The sequence below is a fragment of the Mirounga angustirostris genome, unplaced genomic scaffold (assembly GCF_029215605.1).
Source record: "Mirounga angustirostris isolate CCGP_5_RB_7025 unplaced genomic scaffold, mMirAng1.0.hap1 SCAF_10, whole genome shotgun sequence".
NCBI classification, from domain to species: Eukaryota; Metazoa; Chordata; class Mammalia; order Carnivora; family Phocidae; genus Mirounga; species Mirounga angustirostris.
In genome coordinates this window covers 100,076,875-100,104,537 of record NW_026991718.1, presented here as the reverse complement: position 1 = coordinate 100,104,537, position 27,663 = coordinate 100,076,875, and the positions used below count along the sequence as shown (strand labels likewise).

General features: G+C 39.3%; 1 long non-coding RNA gene across 1 annotated transcript; it reads right to left on the bottom strand.

Moving 5' to 3' along the window:
• Nucleotides 1–321: 321 nt before the first annotated feature.
• Nucleotides 322–27,663, bottom strand: LOC123851545 (uncharacterized). The gene is made up of 4 exons (XR_008506918.2): nucleotides 27,292–27,663; nucleotides 24,971–25,118; nucleotides 23,816–23,933; nucleotides 322–444 (listed from the first exon to the last, which is right to left on the bottom strand). It is a non-coding gene; the product is annotated as an uncharacterized LOC123851545 (long non-coding RNA).

Below are 27,663 nucleotides of genomic sequence, written 5' to 3'. Positions count from 1 at the left end.
GGTCAACTCTTCAGTGAATGCTGGAAAAGAGAAAATATGGCTCACTTTATGGCTTGTTTATCCATCTGCATCTTCCCTGGTGCACGTTCCTAGAGTCTCTCCTCTCCTGGGTTATGACCTTTCAGGGGTTTGCAGCTTGTTCAAAGCTACTCTTCAGTGACAGTTTAAGGACTAGGAGAGGTAGCCACTAAAAATAACAGCTTGTGCACTAATTCACTCCTGCCCCATGCCTATGTAGTGTCTTCCTCTGTTTTCACCATCCAGCCTTATATATAGTTGTGAGTGATGTGAACATAGAATTTATATATAGTAGGTCCTCACCTTGCAGAAGTAAGAATCTGGGGACAAGCTTTTCAGAAAACTCTTGTTCATCAGAATTCCATGAGCATTCCTGTTCAGGCATTTTGGATTTATATTTCCAAAGTTCATGAAGAAACAGATGTTCTGTTAAAGGGGAAAAGTACCAGAAATACAAATCTAAGAGTCAGCTTCACACTTTGCCACTCACTTTTTTTGCTTCTTGAAAAAAAGTTTTGATAAAAAGATGCTTAATATGAAAGAGAAATAAGGTGACAGATTGAATTAACCAAGGAGCCAAGAACTTATTTCAAAGCTGTCCGTGTTCATCGTTGTGCTCTTGAGTTATACTCATAAGATTTTCCAAGGTCAAACTGCTTTCCACATTGTGTATTATCTATCAAATGTTACTGTACAAGATACGTTAAAAATGTTCATGCCTCTTAAATTTGAAATTCTTCCTCTGAGAAATACTGCAGAAATACTGAAGACCTTTAGTTTCTGGTAACATTTCAGTCTAAACAACCAGAAACTCTCTCATTGTAAAGTGAAAATACTAGAGAAAATGTAAGATCCTTTTAGACGCAGAGCTGAGCTTGCAGGAAAGTTAGGGAAGTCGCTTGGCATAAAAAAATGAAGAGGAACCTGGAAACTCAAGATGGAATAGCTGAACTAAAACTCTGGAGGTTCTATGGGCGTTTTCTGTTCTCATAACTTAGAGGTTTGGGTTTTAACACCCATGTAGGGGACACAGATAAGGACTCTGGCCAGTGAGAAGTAAGAAGCTGAACTAGAACAATCCACCCAAAGGCTGAGAAAAATGACAATGACATTTTTCTGTCTAGAATCTAAATGGAGAAATAAATGGTCTACTTTGAGAATTCATAACCATTGGTCTGACTTCATGGATTTGGCATTCAGATTTACACTAGAATTCTCATGTCTATAACTTAACACAAAACATGTTCTGAGTTCATAATACCCATTGCGTGCCTGTCAGAAGCTATCAGAAAATCTCTCTCAAGGGACATATTCTTTTTTATTTTAATGATTTTATTTATTTATTTATTTATTTATTTATTTATTTATTTGACACAACCAGAGAGAGAGAGACAGCGAGAGAGGAAACACAAGCAGGGGCAGAGGGAGAGGGAGAAGCAGGCTTCCTGCGGAGCAGGAAGTCCGATGTGGGGTTCGATCCCAGGACCCTGGGATCCTGACCTGAGCCTAAGGCAGATGCTTAACGACTGAGACACCCAGGCGCCCTCAAGGGACATATTCTTACACCAGGATTCCCAATGAGGTCCCACAGAAGATGAGCTCATGGCCCAAAACTGCAAAACTCATGGGGAAAGAATCCACTATGAACAAGAGCACTAGAAGTTGTTATCAGAAACAAGGACAGTAGAATCCATAAAAAATCATGTTTAAATGATTAAAGAAAGACATTTTTGAAAAATGAATGGAAAATATCAGAAGGAGGGGGCAGATTTGGAAAATGGAACTTTTAGGAATATCAAAATATGATAAATCAAAAATAAAATCTCAATAGTAAGGTTAAATAGACAAAGCTTAAGAGAGAATTAGTAAACTGTAAGCAAGAAAATTTTTCAGAATGTGGCCCAACGAGACTAAGAGATAAAATATATATATATATATATATATATATATATGAAAGAGAACTTAATAACAAATTAAGGATAATTAAGGATATCATAAAGATCTAGCAACAAGGATCAAAGTATTATTTATAACATCTAAATGTTGGAAATAACATAACTGTCCATAAATAAGAGATTTACTAAATTTTGATGCCTCATTTTAAAAAAATTTTTTTTCTATTTTAAGGTTTATTTAAGATTAATGAACTCAAGGTTAAATGATACTGAAAAAAATGTATCTGTTGATATTAGAAGTATAAATATTTTTACAAAACTAATTAAATATTTAAAACATATATTTATATAATGTATAAGAAAAGATCTGGAAGACTATACCCGGTTTTCTCTGGATAAAGATGATGAATGTGTGTGTGTGGCGGCAGGGAGAAATGTGATCTTCCACAATTAAAAAATAAAACAAACTGAATTTGAAGGAAAAATACCAATATACTAGAATAGCTCAGAACATTACTCTCTTGGTCAACAGTTTTTTTGTTTCCTGTCTTGATTTGAAATCCCTACTGGCTGGGTGCCAAGCCCTAAAGATACTAGTCAAGGCTGCTTACAGGTTTATGGTTCTGCATTCAGAGACAAAAGAGAGGAGACGTCTCTTGAGAGGCCTTAGGATCCATAGAGAGTGAAACCCGGATCACAGATATGGAATGTTCATCACTCAGAGTCAATGTCTAGCCACCATGCCCCTTATCCCCCATAGTCACCTACTCTGAGGAGCCTATTACGAGTTTCTCAAGACACCCCACCAACTGCCTAGCAGCAAACATGGTGAGCATACTGACACAGCTGGACCCCATCCTGTTGTATAGGATGAATTTGTTGATTTCCCCGACACCACCATCCACCAAGTCTCCCTATGCTACAGAGTTTATGCTCTATGGGGACAGGATTGGCCATTCTCAATGTTCAGGGTAGGGACACTGACCGTCTCATCACTCATTCAGGCTTTGGGTTGGGTTCCTCATCCTATTCTGAATCTTGATTCCTGAGATTGACAGTCACTCACATGAACCCAGATACTCACATGAGAGAAATATAAGGAAAAAGTAATGATTTCAAGGGTACCCTCTCGCCTTGAACTATAAGCTTCCACTTCAGGAGTCACATCATTATACTGCAATAACAGTTATGTATCCCTAGATAAAAACACTATCAATATACTCTCAGCACATTTCCAAACCAGGACAATCTTGTGCATAATAGCCTGATAATAACATCTTCATTTGGTTAAATGCCTGTAACCTGCTAAGCCCTAGTCTAAGGACCAGACAAATATTGTGAAAGCACCAAGTGGGTGTTTGGAGGGATTTCTTCCCCAACCAATGATATAATCTCAGTCTTCTGCAAAGTACCTAGCCTCATTTTCCCTTCTGTCTAGATTGCTGTCTGCTCTAAGTTCCCCCAATATAGAAATTCTCAAGCAACCCCTGAACGTTTGTTAACTTATTTGCTTCTTAAAATAATATTTGAGTCCAGCATCACTATTTCAAAATGAGGAAATAGAATAAGAGAAGCAAGTAACTTGTCCATTGGAAAACAATGATATAAATCACCAAGCCATGAGAGCTTACACAGTCTGTCCAGCCCCAAAGGCCAAGCTCTCTCTACTCTCCTAAACTGCCTCCCTACACCATCATTTGTTGAGTAATGGTGTGTCAGCCTCTGAACTAAATGTTGGGAAAGGAAGACAACCATTCTGTCCCTACCTGCAAGGTGTTCACATTCTGGTAAAAGAACCCCATGGTCTGGTTAAACATAACAAGTATTTACTGAAGGCCAGCTGAGTTCGCAGTAGTAATTAATAGGAAGAGTCATGACATTGTTGGGCTTGTTTTAGTCTCTGCATTCCAGTACCTTCTTTTGGCAGATGTTCTGCCTATGTCTTCTTGTCCCACCCTAGAGATTACCTGCAGCTTGGTGGACATTTTCCTGCACACTGACAACTTCCTGCCATAATACTTGCATCCCTCTTCCTGAGGGTTTTCTCTGTACTTAGTAGCCCCCTGACCACATACAACAGAAGTTGCTATCCCAGGAGCAACCCTCCCCAGTGAATGATGGGAATTGGCAGGTGGGCACTTCAATCTCTTGATAATTTGGGGGATAATTTGAAGGTATGTTCTATGTAATTTCTCAGAGTGTCTTCAGCAGGTTAGAGCTCCAGCTGCCCATGGTGGTAAACTGCTCATCAATGAACACTTTACTGGCTGTTTTTTCTTTCTTTTCTCCCTTCCCCACTCTCTCACTATGCTTCTGGAATTGCCTACCAAATAAACTAACTACTGGCACCCAAATCCTTATCCCTGGTGTGCTGTTGGGTAAACCCAAGCAAAAAGACACCTTTCCCTTTCACCTACAAACATCTAACCTTGAGGCCTGTGATCACTGGAGTCACAAGATCTTGCCCAGTCAACTATAGCATTGTTGCAACCTACTCCAAGAAACCAAACATCAATATATCTATAGGATCATCCTGCCAAAAAACAAACAAACAAAAACAAAAACACCGGCTATCTACATAGTGTCCATACAGTGTCCAGTCTAGATCAGCTGAATTTCAGATAATTCACAGACACAAGTGAGAAATAAATGGTTATCATTATACGTCACTGAGTTATCACACCAACAGATGGGAAGAGCCATACGTTTTAAGATGGTAAGAACTAAAATGAAAGAAAAAAAGTTTGGGGAAATTATTTTCTCTCAAATATGGAAGACTTAAAAATAATACATTATATAATAAATTTTTAACAGTAATAAGAACCAATAAGAATTAAAAATAAATTTAAAAATAAATAGGGCGCCTGGGTGGCTCAGTTGGTTAAGCGACTGCCTTTGGCTCAGGTCATGATCCTGGAGTCCCTGGATCGAGTTCCGCATCGGGCTCCCTGCTCGGCAGGGAGTCTGCTTCTCCCTCTGACCCTCCCCCCTCTCATGTGCTCTCATTCTCTCTCTCTCAAATAAATAAATAAAATCTTTAAAAATAAATAAATAAATAAATAAATAAATAAATAAATAAATAAATAAATAAATAAAAGACATGATATTTCACATAAATACATAAAGAAGAATATAGACTTCAGATTGCAATAAAAAGAAATACAAAATAAATCCATAGTAAGGCACCATTTCCAACTTTCTACCTATTAAATATGTGAATGATAGCAACTGAGTTTTGGAGAAACTAGTCTAGTCCTCTTAAAACAGAGTTCAAGCACTCTGCCACGAACACTAGGCCTCCCCTCCAGCATTATCTCCACCTCTTTCTCCCTTCAGCTCCACTCTCGTATTTCTCTTTTTTTAAAGATTTGTTTATTTATTTTAAAGAGACAGAGAGCACCAGTGGGAGGGGCAGAGGGAAAAGAATCTCAAGCAGACTCCGTGCCGTGCGTGGAGCCTTTTGCAGCATTCGATCCCATGACCCTGAGATCACGACCTGAACTGAAACCAAGAGTCAGACATTTAACTGACTGCACCACTCAGGCACCCCTCCACTCCCATATTTCTTAAATGTTCTTAGCTTCTTCCTGCCCCAGGCACCTCCCATCCATTGTTCCTCCTGCCTGGAAGTTTTTATTCCTCCCCAGCTTTTTACTGCTTTTTACTGCTCCTTTCTGCTAATTGACATAAGTTTACTATGGATTGACAGGCAGAACTATTTACATTGTTTAAATCATTTTCTCTCTATTAATTTTTGTTTTGAGCACATCTACTTGATTTCATGCAAGGTAAGTGTATCAAATTCAAATCTACTTCTCTTCTTTATAATGGAATCCCCTCTAAAATGTAAATACAGAATGACATTTCATTGACCACCTGCTATGGGTATTACATTACTTTTTCACAGATTATTGCCTCACAAAATAATGGCAATAGCATTGCAAGGTAGCTCTAAATGTACTCATTTTTATAGATAAGGAATGAGAGACCTAAAGGGGAGGTAAAGGGACTTTGGGTTCAGCTCTGACATGTAAAGAGCTTGAAAGTGTCACTCCCATCCTTATAGCAAGAAATGACTAAACAAACTGAAAATCAATGACTTTCTTGGACCCATCAGAAAACTGAGGTGTGCAAAAAGCTGCTCGGAAATCTGGAGAGACTGAGCCATCCAAAAGTGATAGTCATGATCTGTTTACCTGGAACAGAAGCTGCTGGAGCCATAAAGTAGTAGGGACACTCAAAGGTAATTCTGATGAATTTCTGGAAGCTAAGTGTGAACTAGCATGAGAGTAAGAATCTCCTTAGGGCCTTGGACTTGGATGGGGGGCGGGGAGCAAATTCTCATGGGGTTTACCTCCAGGAAATCCATCAAGTTCTCACAGTGAAGAAGCCACTGGCCAGGAGGGGAGTAATCCTTATAAAAATATGTTCAGAACATTTCCATAACAAAGACATACTCTCCAAGGAAAAAAAACATTGCCAGAGCCTTATCTCACCTGGGAAGGGGACATGTCTTCCATTCCAGTCCACTCTAGCCTTCTTGTTTCATCTAATGAGGAAGGGGTCAACATGGGACAGGATTCCAAGGAAATAGATTGGGAACACTGCAACCAGGGAAGGAAGTAGGGAGCAGAGGGGAAAATAACTATAAACCACTAGTGAACCAATTGTAAAAGTCACAGCCCAAAGACAGGAGCTTCCTAAAACACGGAGATTTAATTGGAAGTCTATAAATCATACTCCCTCCCCAACATCTTATCATAATACTAACAGGAGTCCAGTATAACAACAGTGGACCATAGCTAAAACTGACGACCAGACTCCCTCTGATAAGGAACACTTAGGGAAGTCCAAAGTCAAGACAAAAACAAGGACACTAGAGAAATTCTAAATTCTTGCACCCATAGCTACAGCAAGGCTTAAACTCATAGTCCCGACCAGACAAACATAAATCCTCACACTAAAGGACAATTTACCTTAGTGCTTATTACCTAATACAACATACAACATACAAAAAAATATATAGTCTGAAGACACCAAGCAATCATCAGAACCAGACTCAGATATGACACTGATGTTTGAATTATAAGACAAGGAACTTAAGATAACTATGATTAATATATTAATGGCACTAATGGAGAGTATGGACAACATGCAAGAACAGATGGTTAACATAAGCAGAGAGATAAAAACTCCAAGAAAAAAATCAAAAGGGGATTTTAAAAATTTAAAAAGCACTGTAATTCAAATGAAGAATGCCTTTGATGGGCTCATCAGTAGATTTGACATGACTGGGCAAAGACAGTGAGCTGAAAGACAGGTTTAAGCTATCTTCAAGCTATAGAAATCTCCCAGAGCAGAAGATCCAAGAACTGTGGGGCAATTTTGAAAGGTGTAACATACAAGTAATTGGAGTACCAGAAGAAGAAAGAAATGATGAAGTAGTAGAAATGTTTGAAGTAATAATGGAAAAACTTTTCCAAAACTACTGATGGGTGCTAAAACATTGTAGATTCAGGAGGCTCAGGGAACCCTAGAAGGATAAATACAAAAACAAACAAACAAACAAAAACCAGAAACTCTAGGCATATCAAAATCAAACTGCAGAAAAAGACAAAAAGAAAATCTTGAAAGAAGCCACAGGGAAAAAACACCTTCCCTAAAGAACAAGAATAAGGATTACAGTGGACTTCTCATCAGAAACCTCCAGCAAAAGGCGAATGAAGTGAAATACTTGAAGTGTTGAAGAAAAAACCATCAACCTAGAATTCTATATCCAATGAAATAATCCTTCAAAATTGAAACAGAGGGGCACCTGGCTGGCTCAGTCAGTGGAGCGTGCAACTCTTGATCTTGTGGTTGCTAGTTCAAGCCCCATGGTGGGTGTAGAGATGACTTAACAATAAAGTCTTTTTAAAAAGTTGAAAGAGAAATAAGAATTTTCTCTGACAAACAAAAACTGAAGGAATTCATCACAAGTAGACCTGTTCTGCAAGAAGAATGTTAAAATAAGTTCTTCAGGTAGAAGAAAAATAATATAGGTCAGAAACTTAGATCTACATAAAGAACAAAAAAGCGTCAGAGAAGGAATAAGTAGAGGTAAAGTAAAATATTTTATTCTTATTATTCTTAGCTTAAATGATAAAAAGTAATAATTAACAGTATATTGCAATGAGTATAACATATAAATAAGTTAAAAAAGGACATTAATGTCACAAGGGGTAGGAGAGATGAATTGGGAATATTTTGCCAAAAGGTACCTAAACTTCATGTAAAGTGTTATGATGCTATTGGAAGATGGACTTAGATTCACTTCTTTTTTAAAGATTTTATTTATTTATTAGAGAGAGAGAGAGAAAGCATGTGCAGAGGAAGAGGGAGAGGGACAAGCAGATTAATTATAATTTAATTACATCAATAATCACTTTAAATATGAAAGGTCTAAACACACCAATTAGGAGAGAAATTGACCAAGTAGATGAAAAATCATAAGAGGTGGTTAGTGGGAAGAACCCAGATATGTTCCCCAAAATGTCTGACACCATAATAGAGGTTCTTGCTGCTTTATCAGAGCAAGTGTGTATTTCTTTTATTAAATAAATTTTTTTAAAAAAGACTCAGTCAGCCACTGACATGTTTGACATATAAATATCTCCTGAATTAAGTGACATCCATCAAAACCTAAAACAAACAAACAAATAAAAACTCCACATAAAGCAAAAATCTAAAACAACCTTAAATATTCAAAAAGTTGTTAAGGTGGTTGCGTATACCAGTTAGGAAAGCTCAGAGACAACCGTTCGAAGCATGAGTTCCACAGCCCAACAGGGCCAGCTAGATTATCTCTGCCTTTTCACTCCATCGGTCTCCTCATTACCTCAAAATGGCCACAGTAGTTCTGGACTTCACATCATCATTCAAGACAGGGAAAAGAGGTAAGAGGTATGATGGTATTAGATGTCCCATTTTATCAGGAAAACAAATTCTTTCCCTGAAATTCCCCCAGAAGACTGCCTGCTTGCATCTTATTGGCTGGAACTATATCCCATAGCCATCCGTAGCTGCAACAAGATAGGGCTAAGAAAATGAGTATTTCACTTTTCTAATCTATATAAGTGAGGTAGGTGAGGGAGAAGAAAGTAGACAAACCCCTTACAGTGGCTACAGTTGCAGATCTCCCCCCGAAAAGAGAAAATCTGATTTTCCAGATATTATTAGTTTTACCTATTCTTCCTTTGTTATCTAAAATTACGATTTCCCCCCCAAAAAAAGTTTTCATAGAATATTCTCTATATTAGCCACAAGTCCACTTAAAACTGAAACAAGTCTTTCTTCTTTGTCTAATTAATCCTTTTGCTGCCATTCTTGACACAGAGCTGGTCTACAAGCTGTAACGGGGACTGTATGTTTGCTCCCGTGGATTTTGACATACATTTCAAATGATAAGATAAAATTTATGTGAACATGTTGCGCAGATGACAAATAAAACCCCTCTAGATTTTGCATATAGGAGGTTCAAGTTATTTCATTCTAGGAGGACACGGCACATTTGGTGTAGAGCACCAAATCAGGAGTCAGATAAAATGTTCTCAACTGCAAGTGTTTGAAAATCCAACCCCAGATGGTTTTCATAAACGATAAAAGGGGTTTCTCAGCTTCAGCAGGGTTTTATCCAGTCGGTCAGCAATGTCACTAAGGACCCTGTTTTGTGTTTTTTTGTGGGGCGGGTTCCATGTGTTTTCTTCATCTGTCTTTTCTGCCATCAGTGACACTGGTTTCCCCCTAAGGCTGGGTTGTCTCATGCTCATGTAATGGCTGCCAACAACTACAGGGCTACTTATTGTCTCATACATGTGTAAAATAAAAAAAGATATAAAAATATGTCCTTCTCTTATTCCAGCTATTTAGTTTACTATAGTCCCTCACTCTGTTCTGACTAAACTGCACCAATCACCTTATCGGTAAGGATACAAAGACCTGATTGGCCAATCAAGGCCCATCCTTATAGGTGGGGATGGGGTCAATTTTATGCCAAGTGCCAAGTGCATAGTTGCATAGGGGAGAGAGCCAATGGATGAGGGTGCTGCGGAGGCAACATAATTTCCACAAAACCCAGATCCTTGCATTCCTCCTTTATCATCTGGGAGCAGAGGTCCCCATGAATCCATCCTGACATATGAGTAGGAAACCCTGCTCAACCCACCCTTCAGGGTCCCTGTGAGGACTGAGTAAGATCAGGTAAATGAAGGTCCTTTGAAATGTGCTCGATGATGTAAGGTACACTTAAATTATTAAGTGCTGAAGGTAAACTTCTGGATGAATTTCCATTATACGCATGGGGCAGCTACCGTCAGTGATCTACCGGATTCACTTGGCCTTTCCAGCTTCCAATTGCTGACCCCACATCCCTTTGCTGAGGTTTTTCTCTGGACACTGGAGCCCTCTCTGCAAGTGTGGGAGTCAGGTCACAAGTGCTAAGGGATTTAACGTCTTTCTACCCCACCCTGGAGCAGCATAGCCTGTGAGAGACAGAGTTGGGAAATAAATGTATTAACCCTGAAGTGAAATAATTCTGGAACATGTTCTATACAAATCCCAGAGTAGTGCAGCTTGAGTAGGTTCCAGTAGTCCACCATGGTGACTGACTTCTTAATGCACCTTGTATTGGCTTCTTTCCCTCCTGGTCTCATTCCCCTTGTCTACCCCTGCATTCTGAATTGCCCCTTGAATAAACTTCTTACATTCATATCCTTCTCTTAGGGTCAGTTCTGGAGGAATCTAAACGAAGACATACATCAAACTAGTATGCAAATATGAGAATGCTTATTTGACATGAAAAGCGTATCCCAGACGTTTTATTTTAAAATACATTCAGTGATTCTTTTTAGGTGATTTCTGTGTGAGTTCTCATTTTCTATGTATAGCAAACCTTTGTTTCTAATTAATTCATTATGTTGCTGGGCTAACAGAGGGGTCAAACACAGCCTGCCTCCAGAGAAAGATAAAACACAAGCAATGGTACACAGATGTATTTTTCACAAAGTCCTGTCCTGAAGATAGATAATGCTATTAGAACCTAGAATCTACAATTAGTATATTTATCCATAAAATACACACTAGACTGGGATGAATTTGCAGGTTTGAAGACAAAAGGAAAAAAAATATGTTCAAGATGCTTCACTTAACCATTATTTTTTAAAAAGTTTTGTTTTACCCAGAGTTCATTTCTATTACAACCAAGCTATTAAACTGAGCCAAACACGTCATTTCATTTAAGCTCATAAGAAATGATGGCCTATTGGGTTATATGAGCATTTTGAAAGGATAATTTGGTTTTGATCATTTAGCAGGGCTACATACAAGTATTACGTCAAGTTATATTTGTTTCCTAATTTTACAATTGAAATCAAACTTGGTTAAAAATTTAATCTGCCTCAGAGCCTTTGTACTTAGTGATCCCTGTGTCTGGATTGCATATCTCTGTATGGATGTTCTTTCTTACTATTAGGGTGGTGGAATGTCCTTCTCCACTCACTATCTCAAACTGTACCTCGCTGTCCAATATTGTAGTTACTAGCCATATGTGGGTGTTGAGTGCTTCAGAGGTACTATAGATGTAAAATACACACTTGACTTTAAAGACTTAACATGGGGAAAAAAGAATGTAAAACATCTCATTAATAGTTTTTTATACTGATTACATGTTGAAATTTTATTTTGGATATATTGAGTTAAAAAACATTAAAATTTTGCCTTTTTCTTTTTTTTACTTTTCTTAATGTGATTAGAGGAAAATTTAAAATGACATATGTGGCTCATATTTTGGCTTACATGATATTTCTATTGTTCAGTGCTGATCCAGAGTAATGCCCACACGACCCTCAGCACCCTGCTCTATTGTCATCATAACACTTTATCACCCTAGAGTAAATTTTAAACTCTTTACCGTGTACTGGAATTACACAAGTCAATTCCAAAGTGTTTACTAGTATACTGTAAGCTCTAAGGGTCTTGTCGGCCAAGCTTATTCTAAACCAGTGTCTGGCACATAGTAGGGTCCGAAACATATTTAGGAAATGAATAGATGAAAGAATAAAGGAATGAATGGACCATGAGCTCTGTTTCCCTGGGGGCTCCGCCTGTCAGTTGCAGCTCAAGCACACTGAGTATTCAGCAGGTTAGTGAGCAGGACTAGACCCCCCTAGAGGGGGAGCAGGGGCAGTCACACAAAAGAAACAGAACTGGGACATCTGGGTGGCTCGGTCAGTTAAGCGGCTGCCTTTGGCCCACGTCATGATCCCGGGGTCCTGGAATCGAGTCCCACATCGGGCTCCTTGCTCAGCAGGGAGCCTGCTTCTCCCTCTTTCTCCCTCTGCTTGTGCTCTTTCTGTCAAATAAATAAAATCTTTAAAAAAAAAAAAAAAGAACTTGCTCACTGGCCATTTCTTAATTATATTTTGTGGTTTTCTTTAGGAAATCATAATCAGAAATGAAAGACAAGTTGGTTCATCTGGTAAGAATGACCAACACACCTAAGACAGAGCTAGCTGACCAGAGGATTTGCCAATTATTAGGCAGCTAATGACTCAGTAACTAAGGCGATTGACTGGGATCAAAAGGACTGTAACTGACCTTTGCTTAGCGAACAATCATTACAACAATCAAGAAACTGGAGGTACTTCTTTGGGCTAGAAGTCACCACTAATTGCTGGCCTCTGAGTCTCATAACTGCCATCAAATGGCTAACAGTGATATAATTAAACTTCATAGTTGACAACACCATTAAGATGAATGGGAAAGTTCACACTCCACTCACTACTATTATTCTTAGATTTGCCTGTCTGAACACTCAAAGACTTCATCCAGACCAAGTCAAAATGTACCTACACTTCATTCACTGACTTGGCTCAGTCCTGGATAAAACATCAAGAGTCTGGGCTTAAGCAATCATGGTGCTTTATAAGTTAGGTGAAAAATTGTACTTTCCCCCTTATTATTTTATTCAAAGAACAGAGTAAGTATGTCGTATTCAACTCATGTCCAGGGAGGCCAGGGTTCAAGTTGTATCCTGGCAAATGATTTAGAAAGGTTTTTAACATATTTTTAACCTCTTTCTGTTGTTTCCTGATTTTGGACACACCCCCTGAGAAATAATTTAGTTTCCAAGAAAAAAAAGGAAGGGCTTCATTTTCATGAATATACTATTATAATTATTCCTTTCCTAAGACACAAACTACTTCAAAAAAAAATTAAAAACTTATCACCAGGATGAATATATAAATAACAAAGACTTTCTGGGATTTTCTACTGGTCTTTGTCAAAAGCCTGAAAAATGTGAACCTAATTAATATTTCAGTATTCTTTTCCAGATATCACAAATGTTCAGTTATTTGGAAATGTCTGGATTATTAACTAAATGTTTTAGTTTTTAATAAATCTTCATTATTATGGGGACATGACCTGATAAAGGGCAACTCTGTCTCTCTACCTTAACCTATATACCTGTAAGTTGTCTCCACTCATCTTTCATCTTTTTTTTTTAACCATTCATCTTTTTTTTTTAACCATTAATTCTCACCTCATCCCACAAACATACTCATTTTCATCCTTGTTCTCCTTTCTCTCCACTGCAATGTCTTCCTTTTCCCACTTGTTTCTCCAAGCCCTTACTGACATTTGATCCCTGTTCAATGCCTTCCTCCTCCCTGAAATTTGCACATAGTAATTGACTTCTATTTGAATAACAAACAACATGCTTAGTTTTTTTCATTTCTTTCCTACCTTTCATCCTTCCTTTCTTCCATTCTCCTCCTTCCATGCATTTAAAAATCATCTATTGGGGCGCCTGGATGGCTCAGTCAGCGAGCCTCCTACACTTGATTTCGGCTCAAGTCATGATCTCAGGGTCTCAAGCAGTCTCTCCCTTTCCCTCTGCCCCTCCTCTCTCTCTCTCTCAAATAAATAAATAATTCTTTAAAAAAAACACACACATGTATGGCTCTTCTACTCTGCACCAAGACCTAGACAGTGAGTAATACAAAAACCTGGGTCCTGCCCTCATAAAGCTCCTCCAGGGGAAGAGACAAATATGAATCTGTTTATCTTGTCTCTATAGGTATCTCACAAGCCCCTTGAAGGCAGGAACCACTTTTCAAGTTGTAGAGCAAAGGAGATTCCCAGGAATGCCTCTTAATTGACTGTTGTCCCCTAAGTGAATTTGATATTTATGTTCATAACTGACTTGGTGTATTTGCCTCTAGGACTCTGACTCTGATTTTCAGTGACTAGTTGCCCACCATCCCCCAATCAGGGTCTTAAACCTTTGGGGGGGGGAGGCTGGATACTAAGGAAGTGAAGGGGGTGGAGCCTGAAGAAGCTGCCAAGATGGTGCCCATATCTAGAGATTTGTAAGTCAAGCTATCGCCTACACTTCAGTTGCAGTGATTCTTCCTCTTCCAAGGGTGGCCTCTGCTGTAGATCAACTCCTTCAACCAACAGTGTTGACTTCACTCCTGCACAAACCAGTCCTGAGGCCTGATCCAGGAACTCTTACCTGGATAGCTTTATCTAGCTGTAATAAAGCCCAGTTAAGAAACATGTGAATTTATCCTTAAAAGATCATTTTGTACTAAAGTTTCTCTCTTCAAAATGATTCCAAATAGGTAAAGTAGCAAATTTCTCCTGGTACATATAAATGTGAGTTGATTTCCCAAAACTCAAATAATACATCATTTTAAAATAAGGTCCTAAAAGGCACTGAGGCAACTTCATTGACTTTTTGCATGTACTTCCTTCATAATCTCTGAAATCAAGCCAACAGAGACAATCTGAGACTTAAACCATAGAAATGAATAAAGAGTAAGTTAAAGTTGTCAATGCCGAATGTCCTTTGTGCAATAATCTGCGTTGGGTAAACGGGTCTCCCTTGGAACACTCTCAGCTGTACCTTTGCCACTTGGAGATGCATCTGTTCCTTTAAACTGTAATTTTCCTGGAGCAGAGACCTATGGAGAATGTCTTCGTATTACTGCAATTAGCACTAAATTTTATGTTCCTAGAAGTTGGTCAACCCCAAGACTAAATAATAAACCTCAACATCATGAGAACCATCACTATAAACTCTAAGTCACCTTCTAGTAAAAAACTTCTCTCTCTTCGAGGCATTTTGGATCTCACTTCCCAACCAAGCGAACAAGAGGAGTGCAGCGTATGCTGCCAGAGAAAAGCGCTGAATTTGGAATATGTTTTGCTTATTTTACCATAAACACACTTGACTTAATTCATCTTACATGCAATGCAGTACGTAGTTAGAAAGAAAGAAGAAAGAAAGAGAGAGAGAGAGAGAAAGAAAGAAAGAAAGAAAGAAAGAAAGAAAGAACCCTGAAAATACCAATAGAGGAACCAAAGAAGGAAAATGACATTTGAGTTAAATTTCCACCTTCTCTGGATTTTGTTACCGAGGGCAGCTCCCCGCCCCCCAGTGAGGGGGAGGGGTTAGCAACTAGCTTCATTAGCCATAATAATAATTACACACACTTTCAAAGAGGCTTTTATCCCCAAGGCTTGAAGTGCTCTATAAACATTAATTAATTTAAGCTCTGGGTAGTCCAGTGCCATTATGTCTTTTGTAAAGAAGGGTAAACAGAAGTGCAGGATGTTAAGTGGTTTCCACTAGGCTTAGTTCACCCAGTCACTGCGTGGCTAGGAACAACAAAATCGGGCCTGGCTGACAGCCTCCAAAGCCAGGCACAGGCCCTGGGGGCTGGGAGGGAGAGAAGGAAGGGGGCATTCTGCAAAGTGGGGGAAAGTAAGAAATGGCTACATTTTAACCAAAGTAACAGGCAAACTTCGTCGCCTCACAGATGGCAAAAGGGATCGCAGTGGGGAGAAGATAACTGTGCCCCTCTCCCCCAGTTTTTTCAAGGCAAACCTTCTCAAGCTTTGACTGGAGACAACTCACCTAGGCCTGCTTGCTAAACTATGGGCCCTGATTGAGGGCACTGGTGAGGCCTGAGGGTCTTCACTTCTAAACAAGGTCTCAGGTGATGCTGAAGGCTGCTCCTGGCCATGGATCGCATTCTCATAATTGCCTGTGTCATTTTCTTATTGTGAATCTTTTTCTTTATCCAATTCTGTACTACTTGGTTTGTTTTTCAATGCCCATGTCTTATGTTTTATTTTTTCCTTTTAAAATTGTGGTCTGATGTCTATAGGGGGAAACACACAGGCCTGCCTTAAATGCTTGGTTCTATGAATTCTAACAAAAGTGTGCCTGGGTAATCCACACCCCTATCAAGATAGAGATCATTGCCATCACCCCAGAAAGTTCACAGCCCCCATTTTGTGTAGCTTGGTTAGAAGATATATCTGTACAAGGTCACAATAAAAATAAGCCCTTCATTAACTTTGAAAATGAGTGGCACATTACTATTCTTAAGCGTTTTAAGTTCAGAAAATGGAGTCATCATCAATCCCACTCATTTCACCGTGACTTTCTATGGAATTTGGAGGCAGAGTTGCAAACACATTATGCTGCAAACATCAGCTGGAATCTAGGTCACCTGCCCTTTGATCCCAGCCTAGAGAGACTGCCAGGCCTTTGAGCAGGTCTGCCTTGGCTCTTCCTACAAAATGCACAAAGGAATTTCACCTCACAATATTTATTATTCAATATTAGTATTTTTAGTGTTTCTCAGCCTTTCCTTAAAGAGGAAATGCCAAGTTTTTAAAGATTTTTTCTAAAGAGGAAGCACTAGGTGAAGGCAAATTTGCACTATTTGAGCAAAGGAGAGAACATGGTTAAGCTGATAAGAAATAAACCATGGGATTGCGTTTAAACAATTCTAAACCACAAAGATGAAAAGGAAGACGTTTAATCAGTCATTCAAAGTTTTCTTTTTTCCTATATGAAGATAAACATCTGGACATTTGGAAACATTTGGGTAATTAACTCTTTTTTTGTTGTTTTTCATCATAAACTAATTGAGCAACTTCTACTGAGGGCAGGGTTATCTATAAAGCATGCTGTTAAGTTCCTCGGGGATATGGGTCTGTATAGGCTCTGGAAAAGTTTATAGTCTCCTTTACAGTCACATTCAGCAAGGTAAGAGCCTTTAGGAAGGCACAAGAGAGGAGGAGGGAGGTTGAATAAAGGGCATATCCATCTGGGAAGAGCAGAGGAAAGCTCATGGGGGAGTGGCCTTTGAGATGAGACTTCAAAGACAACAAGTGACAGATAAGCAGCAGGTATGCCAGGCAAAAAAATAAAAATAAAACAGACCAGTAAAGGCAGAAAAGTGGGAAGAAGTACATGAGAGTGTTGGGAAACAAATTTTTTGTTATCCTGTCAAAAGAGAAAAAAGCAAAATGAGTGCTATTTTCTTTTTTTTTTTATGATTTTTATTTGACAGTGAGAGAGACAGAGAGAGAACAAGTCAGGGGGAGAGGGAGAGGGAGAAGTAGAGTCCCCACTGAGCAGGGAGCCAGACATGGGGCTCGATCTCGGGACCCTAGGATCATGACCTGAACTAAAGGCAGACGTTTAACTGACTGAGCCACCCAGGCACCCCATGAGTTATATTTTCATTTGAAAGTGGTAGTTATAGCAAAATGTAACTCTGGGCTTAAAGATTATATTCATGCATCTTTCATTTATCAAATGTAACTGAGAGCCCGCTGTGTATCTGGCCCTGTGCTAGGCTTTGGGCACGCTCAGATGAAACAAGACAGACCCAGGCGCTAAGCTCTTGAAGCTCCCTGTCTTGTTGGGGAACCAGCCAAAAGACGAGCAAGTAAACAAATAGTACACATTTACAGATAATGAAAAATGCAATAAATGAAAGAGATACAGACCCATGGTAAAGACAAATATAAGAGGAGGGACCTATTGTATATAGTATGACCAAAGAAGACCTCTGAGGAGGTGACACTTCAGCTAAAATCTGAAAGATAAAAAGCGCTAGGCTTTGGGGAACTGGGAAGTGCGGGGATGGTCAGACAACAGAGTCATTGTGCAAAGACCCTGACACAGAAGAAAATGGACGTGTTCCAGGCACTGTCAGAGAAACAATGAGAAGACAAAGTGGGGCAAACAGGCAAAGACCAGATCCTGTAGATTCTTATTGGCCATGGCAAGGAATTTGCATCTTATTCTAAGTGCAATGCACAACCCCGATAGGTTCTCAGATGGGAGTGGCATGACCTGATTTGCATGTTTCAAAGATTATTCCTATGACTAAGTCCTAGAGATCTACTATATAACATAATGCCTATAGTTAGTAATATTGTATAGTAGACTTTAAAATTTGCTAAAAGGCTAGATCACAAGGGTGCTCTTATCACAAAAATGATAATAATCATAGCAAAAATAAAGAGAACGGGGGCGCCTGGGTGGCTCAGTTGTTAAGCATCTGCCTTCGGCTCAGGTCATGATCCCAGTGTCCTGGGATTGAGTCCCACATCGGGCTCCCTGCTCGTCAGGAAGCCTGCTTCTCGCTCTCCCATTCCCCCTGCTTGTGTTCCTGCTCTCGCTATCTCTCTCTCTGGCAAATAAATAAATAAAATCTTAAAAAATAAATAAATAAATAAAGAGAATGGGAAGAAACTTCTGGAGGTGATGGGTATGTTTATGGCATAGATTATGCTAATGGATTCACAAATGTATAGTTATCTCCAAACTCATCAAGTTGTATATATTAAATATGTACAGCTTTTTGTATGTCAATCATACCTCAGGAAAGCGATTTTTTTAAAGAGTGGGAACATGTAAAGTTAATGTATTCTGAAAAAAAAAAAATCATCCCTACTGCTATGTGGAGAAAGGGATTGAAAGACAAGAGTGAAAATGAGAAGGTCAAGGCTGTTGGAGGGGCCTTGGGGCCTGAAGGAGGCCTGGCTGAGTGGCTGGGTCTGTGGGTAACAGCTTGAGGAACTTCAAATGTATTTGGGGGATAGAGAGCCAGCAAGTGGCATAAACTACTATTCCTATGCTACCAAAAGTTACCTAGCTAAATGTTTATGTGCAAAGAAAGAAAATGAGAAGAAGTACATGCAGATCTTCACTCTGAGCGATCAGAAATCTCACAAATACAGTTTCAGTTTTCCCTGATGTAATGACCTCTGAAAATTTAAACATGAAGAAAAATTGGGGATGAGGCAATAAAAAATTGTAAGTTTTGTTAAATGATAAATTTTTTTTTAAGATATCCATCCCTCCTAATCTCTGCTCCCTTCCGGCTGAGCACAGTCAGAGGTGTGCTGATAAATAGTTAGTAGCTTGGGGTGGGGGGACTTGGGGAGTGGGGGGGGCCCTGATTTGTAGCATTTGCCGGTTTCTATGGTGTAAATATTCACCCCACAGCTGATTTCCATCTACCAACATGAAGTACCATCACTGAACACAGAGTCGGGAAGAGATGTGTAAAAGCACAGCATTATACAGTTTTCCCACCACATAGCTATGACAGATATGAATAAATGCAAGAGCAGAGGTCATCATAAAATGGAAAATAATGAGGAAATGTTAAGTTTTGGGTATTACCTTGCTTTTAGTATAATTTATTTAATTGCACATTTAGATAATTTAATTTTTAGTAACTGTCACGTTTAAAAGCAGCTCATGAGAGACTATTCACTCTGAGAAACAAACTGAGGGTTCTAGAGGGGAGGGGTGGGGGGATGGGTTAGCCTGGTGATGGGTATTAAGGAGGGCACGTTCTGCATGGAGCACTGGGTGTTATACACAAACAATGAATCATGGAACACTACAACAAAAACTAATGATGTAATGTATGGTGATTAACATAACATAATAATAAAAAATATAAATAAATAAATAAAATAAAAGCAGCTCACAAAATTCCTGGAAATTTAACATTCAGCTCTTAAAAGTCTTTCTCCAGCACTCCACTGATAACTCCCTGTAGCACAGGGTAAGTGTTGATGAAGGGAGTTAAATGAGCTTCAGTGGCCTCCCTTAGCTAATGAGAATATCTGTCCTATCATTCAAATTCTAGACAAGGTCTCCCTTACCAGAAGACTCCTTAGTAAGTAGTTGCTAAGCATTAGCTACATGCTCAATAACTGGGTGCTAGGGGCTGGGGAATAGAAGTATCATGTATTGAAAGTTACCCTGTGCCAGTCACTGTCCTAGATTCTTTATTAACTGAATTAATACCTGCAACAGCCCTACAAGTAGCTCCTATTATATCCCTGTTTTATGAGAAATATCAGAGCATAGAGAGTGGGCAGGTTGATAACATAATGATTTGAACCCTTTCTCTAAAGTTAGAGATAAATAGGGGAAAATGAAGTAAAATCTCTCCCTCAGCAATCTCATGAAGATCCATGTGAATATGTATCTTTTTCATTTGCAAATACTCATCTTAATGTCCACAGGTCAAACTTTCATATCTTGTTCAGATTTTTAATTTAGTTTTAATAACCTCAGTGTACTTGCGATAACAGCCCATTTTAATAAGATGAGCCTTTATGGATTAAAAAGTAATTAAGTTATAGTGTAAAAGAACAATTACTTGACTCAGTTAATGTGGTCAATACTTGCATTTTTAATTAGCAGTGATTTATCATACATTTTTTATAGCCATTGACTATTTCTCTTCACGCCACAGTTTGTAGAGATTTAAGTTATAAAAATAGTTTGTATGCCCATAAAAAACACAAGCTCTGTTAAATGGAAAACAAAGAAAGTAATTTGTACTATCACCATCTCTTTAAACTTCAGAGTGGGGCTGGGGGCTAAGGGCTTCAGATTAAGAAATGCAAAACCTGCAAGGGTAAACTCACCTTTTAAAACAATTTCTGGGGGCGCCTGGGTGGCTCCGTCGTTAAGCGTCTGCCTTCGGCTCAGGTCATGATCCCAGGGTCCTGGGATCAAGCCCCACATCAGGCTCCCTGCTCTGTGGGAAGCCTGCTTCTCCCTCTCCCACCCCCTCTGCTTGTGTTCCCTCTCTCGCTGTGTCTCTCTCTGTCAAATAAATAAAATCTTTAAAAACTAATAAAATAAAAAATAAATAAATAAAACAATTTCTGACCCAACTCTTTAAACCCATTTTGAAACCACAATACATGTGCCTCTCGGAGGAAAAAAACTGTTTATCCAAGTGCTTGTCACATTGGCTCACACCAAAAACAGCTTTGCAAAATCATTTTGCGTATAACTTAGTAACGCCATAAGACTTCTCAGAATCCTCATGAATATAATAACTCAAATAACATTATTCAAGCATCTGTACATTTAAAGACAGACTTAATCAGTCTTTTGAGGATTGATTGGTTTTGGATTTCCATAGTTTTGTTTTAATTTTGAGATGTCTCAGTTCCAAGTCTCAGACAACCTAATTGCTTTCACAACAGACTTCCCCACCTCTGACGGAAACGGGGTGACAGAGACTACCCTCAGTGGGCCGAGTTGTTCTGCCTGTCTGGGCCACTTTTAGTCAATTACTTTACATCTACAGCTCACAATTTTCCCTGCCATTTCCAGGATCCCTTGTTGGAGTTTTCAAGGGCCCAGTTTGCCCACCTTTGTAATAGAATCTCTAATGGAAATATTGCTGGAGCCTTCTTTAATAATTTCAATGGGCTGTGGTACAAAAAGATGTTTATTCCGCATGGGGCAAAGTGCGGGGGGAAATGCCTGTTTAATCGTGGCTCATATTTTCTTCCCAGTTGAATTAACTCCACTCTGGATTTAGCATGATGTAGCTGGCAGTTTAAGGACTTAAGACAGACTAGGGCCCAAGGAGTCAGTTTAGAAAGCAGTGGGGGTACCTTCACTGCCCCCCTTCCAAGGCCACATACACCAACCCTTTCCAACTGGAAGGAGGAACAGAGAGATGTGGTGAAAATGGAAAGCAAAGGGCAGGCGTTGGTTACCGTGTACAGAGACTCTGGTCCCCACCAGGCCCGGCCTCCCCTCCAAGAGGGAACTCACAGGTGAACCTCGTTGCACACCTATACTGTCTCTTGCCAAAAAGCATTAATGCCTTGGTCCCTGCATTTTCTTGGGACGATCTCTTATTGAACTCTAGAAACAAATCTGGTTAAATGGCTCCTTTGCTGAAGACCCTTTGCTGGCCTTCCATTTTCTTGGGACAAATTCAAACCTCTCCATAGGGATCTAGCCCATGCCCACCTCTCTAAGAGCCCTCCCCCCCACCAGACCCCCCCAGATACATACACCATTCACCCCCTTGCCACAGGCACACAGGCTTCATTTCTATGCCTTGGACATGTCAAGCCCTCTCCCACCTCCAGGGATGTTTTAAGTGGTGACTCTTTTGCCCAAGACTCTGTTCTAGCATGTCCCTCCTGACATTCAGGGCTCTGTTCAGAGACCACCTCCTCAGAGATGTCTTCCCTCAAGTTCTTTGCCGTGTCAGGAGGAAATGAGAGGAAAAGGGAAGGAGCCCAGAGAGGGGATGTAGGTGGGTAAGGAGGGGCTCAGTCCCTCTGAAGCCCCTGCTGAAAGACTGTGTAGACCAGGCTTCAAAGGAAGGAAATGGGAGTATTTGCCCACCAGCTCCTGTGTGTGTACTGGTGGAGGGCAGTGCCGGGCACTCATCACCGCATGCAGGCAGGACGCACCCCTATGGCCAGAGAAGAACCTCAAGCAGAGTCACAGGTGAGCAAAGAGGGAAGTCCTTGGCATCTGTCAGCAGTGCCAAGGCAACAGGGGATGTCGGCAGTATGGATGATAAACTATTGCATAATCCTGAGGGGATCAAATAGATGCACAGCATTCCTGAGCTAGAACCAATCTGGAACTTGGGCATCTTGGATTGAGCCTCAGCTCCTGCTCTAACTCATTGTGCACACTTGGGTGGCACCTTCCCTCTCTGGGGCTGTTTCTTTGACTATAAAATGAGAAGATGGATCGTAGCAGTGTTTCCAAAGTAGGGCATATGGATCACAGGTGGGTACAGAGGTAAGCTTAGGTAATAAATCAATGGATATATTCTAATTTTAAGGGTGATGCATTTTTTATTAGACAGGTAACTCTAACTGCTAAAACCAATACGTCCTGAATTCTCAGTAGCTTAACACAGTAAGCACTGATTTTTCACTCATGAACAGTCCAGTGTGGGCTGGTGGAGTGGCGGAGAGGGTGAAGAGAGATGGGGATAGGCCTCTGATCTATAAGATAATTTTAAAAATCAAGGTTCCTTCCCTCAACTGACTCTGCCGTTTTCAAGGAATCTGGAGTCCTAAACTATGTTCTTTGCATTTAGCCAGTAGACAAGCAAAGAGAGAAGGGGATAGATAGTACAGAAGATTTCAGGAACCAGGTCTAAAAATGAGTAAATCATTACCACTGATTCTGAGCATTCTTGATCTAGCCAGTCTTGGCCAGAATGTGGTCACATGGTCCCACCTAGCTTGGAAAGGTTATCATTCTATATGCCCAGGAAAATAGCAAGTGAAGCTTGGTGATGCACACATAGAATGATCACTACCACAGTATGTATGTAAATACATATATACAGATAGAGATACAGAGATAGATGGGAAAAATATAACAACACACCAAACCTTTGATTTCATGGATATTATTGCTTGGATATGGGTAGGTGGAAATGTTGATCTAAATGACTGATTTGAAATTAATTCAAAGAAAGATTGGGTTAGTAATAGTGGAGGAGTTATGTAGATGTGGCAATTTACAAATGTAGAATATGAATGTCTTCGACCTATACAATTTTATAGAGAATTTGTTCAAGTTTTGTGTGGATAAAGGTGAATCTGAGTCATAGATGGTTCAGCTCATTTCCCTGGGAATTTTAGGACTCAGTTAACTAATTCCACAATAATGCTTCAAATCACCCTAAAATCACAATCCCCCCCTAAAACTCAGTAGCTTAAAATGATAATCATTTATTCACCTGTCTGCAGAGGAGGTGGGGTTGGATGACCTAATTTGGGCCCAGCTGGCCTTGGCCGCAGGCTGCAGACTGGCTCCAGGTCTGCTCCATACGTCTTTCATCTTCCTTAGAACCATAGCTGCCCAAGGACAGAAGCACAAAACATGAGAAGAAACGGTGTCTCGTAAGACCTAGCTTCAGAACTGACACACCATTGCTTTTACCCATAAGTCATAAACCAAAAGCAAGTCACATGCCTAAGCCTCATATCAATGGGGTAGGAAAATACACTCCACTGAAGAACTGGGGAAAAGGTCCCTGCAAAGACATCCACAGGGGAAGTGAGGGATCCTAGGGAGAAAAGAAGGAGGGGATGAGAATAAAATTCACACCCTATTTGCACAATTTTATTCATTACCCAAATTTAGTCTAGTATCAATTCCTCTGATCATATAGTTTCTTACTACAGTTAATTGAATGATGACCACTGAACATATGGAGAGTTAAATTAGACCAAGTAAAATGTGTCCCCTTCCTCTCCTCTCATCAGGTGCTAGTAAACAGCTTCCTCAGGGTCTCAGTGTGAGCCTGACCAAGGTCTTCGTGGGAAAAAAATCCATCATCTGGTGATGTCTTCATGGTTTTGGACAGCACCCAGTAGGATCTCAAGATAAGCAAGCCAGGGTGGGTTTTTTTTTTTTTTTTCCTTACATGGCATCTCTGTTAGAGAAAGGAACACTCCACAATGTGCCTTCGCAGCTCTTCCCATCAGGCATTGCAGTCTACTTGCTCACGTTTTGAATCTGGACCATCTCCTGACTTGCTGTAGATAATAGAATGCAGCAGAAGTGACGCCATACAAGTTCCAAAGGCTAGCTCAAGAGCCTTGGAATCTTCCATTCTCTCTTGGACCCTGTCACCATTATAAGAACAAATGACAGCAGGCCTGCTGGAGTATAAGATGCCACATGGAAGAGAGCTGTGTTGCCCCTGCTAAGGCGACCCCGGAGGGACCAGTCCACAGCCCACCGATGCATGAGACCAGCCCAGATTAGCAAAACAACCTCAACCAATTCTTAGACTGATGAGAAATAATAAATTGTTCTTTTAAGACACGGAGTTTGGAAGTTGCTGGTAATGCAGCAATATTTACTGATATAGATGGAGGGTACTCACCCCAGTCTTTTCCCGCTCCAGTGCCTGATGTTGGGCTTGGTCATGGTGCTTTGGCTAATGGAATTTAAGTAGATGTGACATAAAGCTGAGAGTTTAAATGTACTTATGTGGCTGGGCTAGGATTCTCTGTTGTTCCTTTGCTTGAGTCCTGGAATGTAAGCATGGGGAGCAGACTTGAAACTGACTCAAGGGACACCTGGGTGGCTCAGTTGGTTAAGCCTCTGCTTTCAGCTCAGGTCATGATCCCAGGGTCTTGGGATAGAGCCCTACGTTGGGCTCCCTGCTCGCAGGGAGCCTGCTTCTCCCTCTCCCGCTCCCGCTCCCCCTGTTTATGCTCTCTCTCACTCTCTGTCAAATAAATAAACCTCTTGAAAGAAAGAAAGAAAGAAAGAAAGAAAGAAAGAAAGAAAGAAAGAAAGAAAGAAAGAAAGAAAAAGAGAAAAAGAAGAAAGAAAGAAAAGAAAAAAGAAACTGACTCAAAACCCATACTCCATTCTGGACCAGCCAAGATCAGTGAAACCACAGCTGACCTGCAGATTTGCAAGTGTAAATTAAAATATTTGTTACTGAAATCCACTGAAATGTTGGTGGTTTTGTTAAGCAGCACTATCACAGCAGAAACCTGACTAATATGCAGAGTATTCATATATAAAGTTATTATACTCTAGGATGCATATTATCTTACTCTATAAATTAGCAACATCCTTGAAAACATAATTATTTTATGTTTAGTTATATCATAACTGGCTTATACTAGGAAATTTTATAAGACTTAGAATCCTATTATGAATCCTTTTTGTAAAATGCAGTTCATGGAGCAACATCTTTAATTATACCGAATTTTTAATTTAGATTCCTTTTTTTTAAGTCTATTTATTTGTTTTTTAGTAATCTCTACATCCAATGTGGAGCTTGAACTCATGATCCTGAGATCAAGAGTTGCATGCTCTTCTGACTGAGCCAGCCAGGTGCTCCTGAATTCAGATTTCTTATATTCAATGCTGGATTAAATTGAAATTTATATGAAGTCTAAAGAAGGGTTCTAGTCCTGATTCTGCCAACTGATTTATTATTATCCTTTGGCAAATCTAACCACTACTAGCATTATCTCAAAAATGCTGTCCTCTATCTAGCTTATAAGAGTACCATAACAGAAAAGGAGATCCTAGGTTTTTACAAAATAATATGCTATTTGCTTCAAAATAGCATTTTTAGAACATATAAGATTATACTGAGGAATTTATAAGAAATTTAGTCAAAACCTCTCTTCAAAGATGTATCACAGTATATTTTTATTCGTATTTTTGCTTTTGAGGTAACTTATAAAGTGCACAAATCTGAAGTGTACTGCTCAATTAATTTTTACATATTAATGTAGTATGTAATTACCAGACCAAAATATAGACCACCTCTAGTACCCTGGAGTTCTCCTCATGCCCCATCTCTGTCTACACCTTGCCCAAGGCACTATTCTAATCTCCCAGCCCCTTGGATCAGTTGTACCTATTCTTGAATTTCATATAAATAGAATCATAGAGAATGTGTTCTTTGGTATCCATTTTTCCATTAAACATTATGTCTGTGAAAATCATCTGTATTGTTACATGCAGCTGCCAGCCATCAGTTCTTTTCCATTGATGATTAATATTCCATTGTATGGCCATATTGAATATTTTTTATCCATTCTAAAACTGATAGACATTTGGATTGTTTCCAGCTGTGGACTATTAGGAATAAAGCTGCTATAAATATTCTCACACATATTTTTCTGTGATTTTGCTGGGTGTATCTCAGTGATATTTTAAGTGATATTTTTGCAACATAAGTATCCAAGAATAGCTAAATACATTCTGGTATTTTCATACAAGATAATATGCTGTAGTCATAAAAAGTTTTCTTTTGTATGAGTTTTAATGGCCATATGAAACATGGTTTCACTTGTGTCCCCAAACTATATAAAAACATCAAAACAGGCATATAGGCTATGTATTTGCATGTACATATGTATGTATATATTTGGTGTGTGTATGTGGTTGTATAAACAGGAAAGAACTATATCAGAAGGCAAATAGTGATCATCCTTAGGTGATAGAAATATATATAATCGATTTTCCTTTTTTATAATTTTCCACATTCTCAACAATGAAAATGTATTACTCTTAGTTACAAAAATGCTTAATAAAAAATTAAAAGTAACAAATCTTCTGCTCATTAGTAAAATCTTATATTATAAATCTTATATTACATTTTTGCAATGCTTTTTAAAAATTTATTATATTTACTTAACCTAAATGATATATAAAATCTTACCCCTATCATACCTGCTAACGAGTCAGGATCGATATGGTCAGGCCAAGCCAACATTTTCCTACGTGGTTCTGCCTGGACTATCCCATGAATCCAGTTTCTCATTGATCTTATCCAGTTGTACAATAATCAGGAAAAGTAGAGACACAAAGAGAGAAAGGAGCGAGAAGAAAGGCAATATCTTAGTACTTCATTGATATAATAGAAGCACCAGATGAATCTCAATAAATAAATCATTACAAAGTGCCTAGAAAATTAATATTGTAATTTAGCATGTTGTAACTGTGCATTATGTTGCAGAAGTGAACTCTTTTATAATGACATATAGGTTTCCTATATTTTGAAAGATAACCTAATATTTCTTATTTATCATTCAATTTATAGTA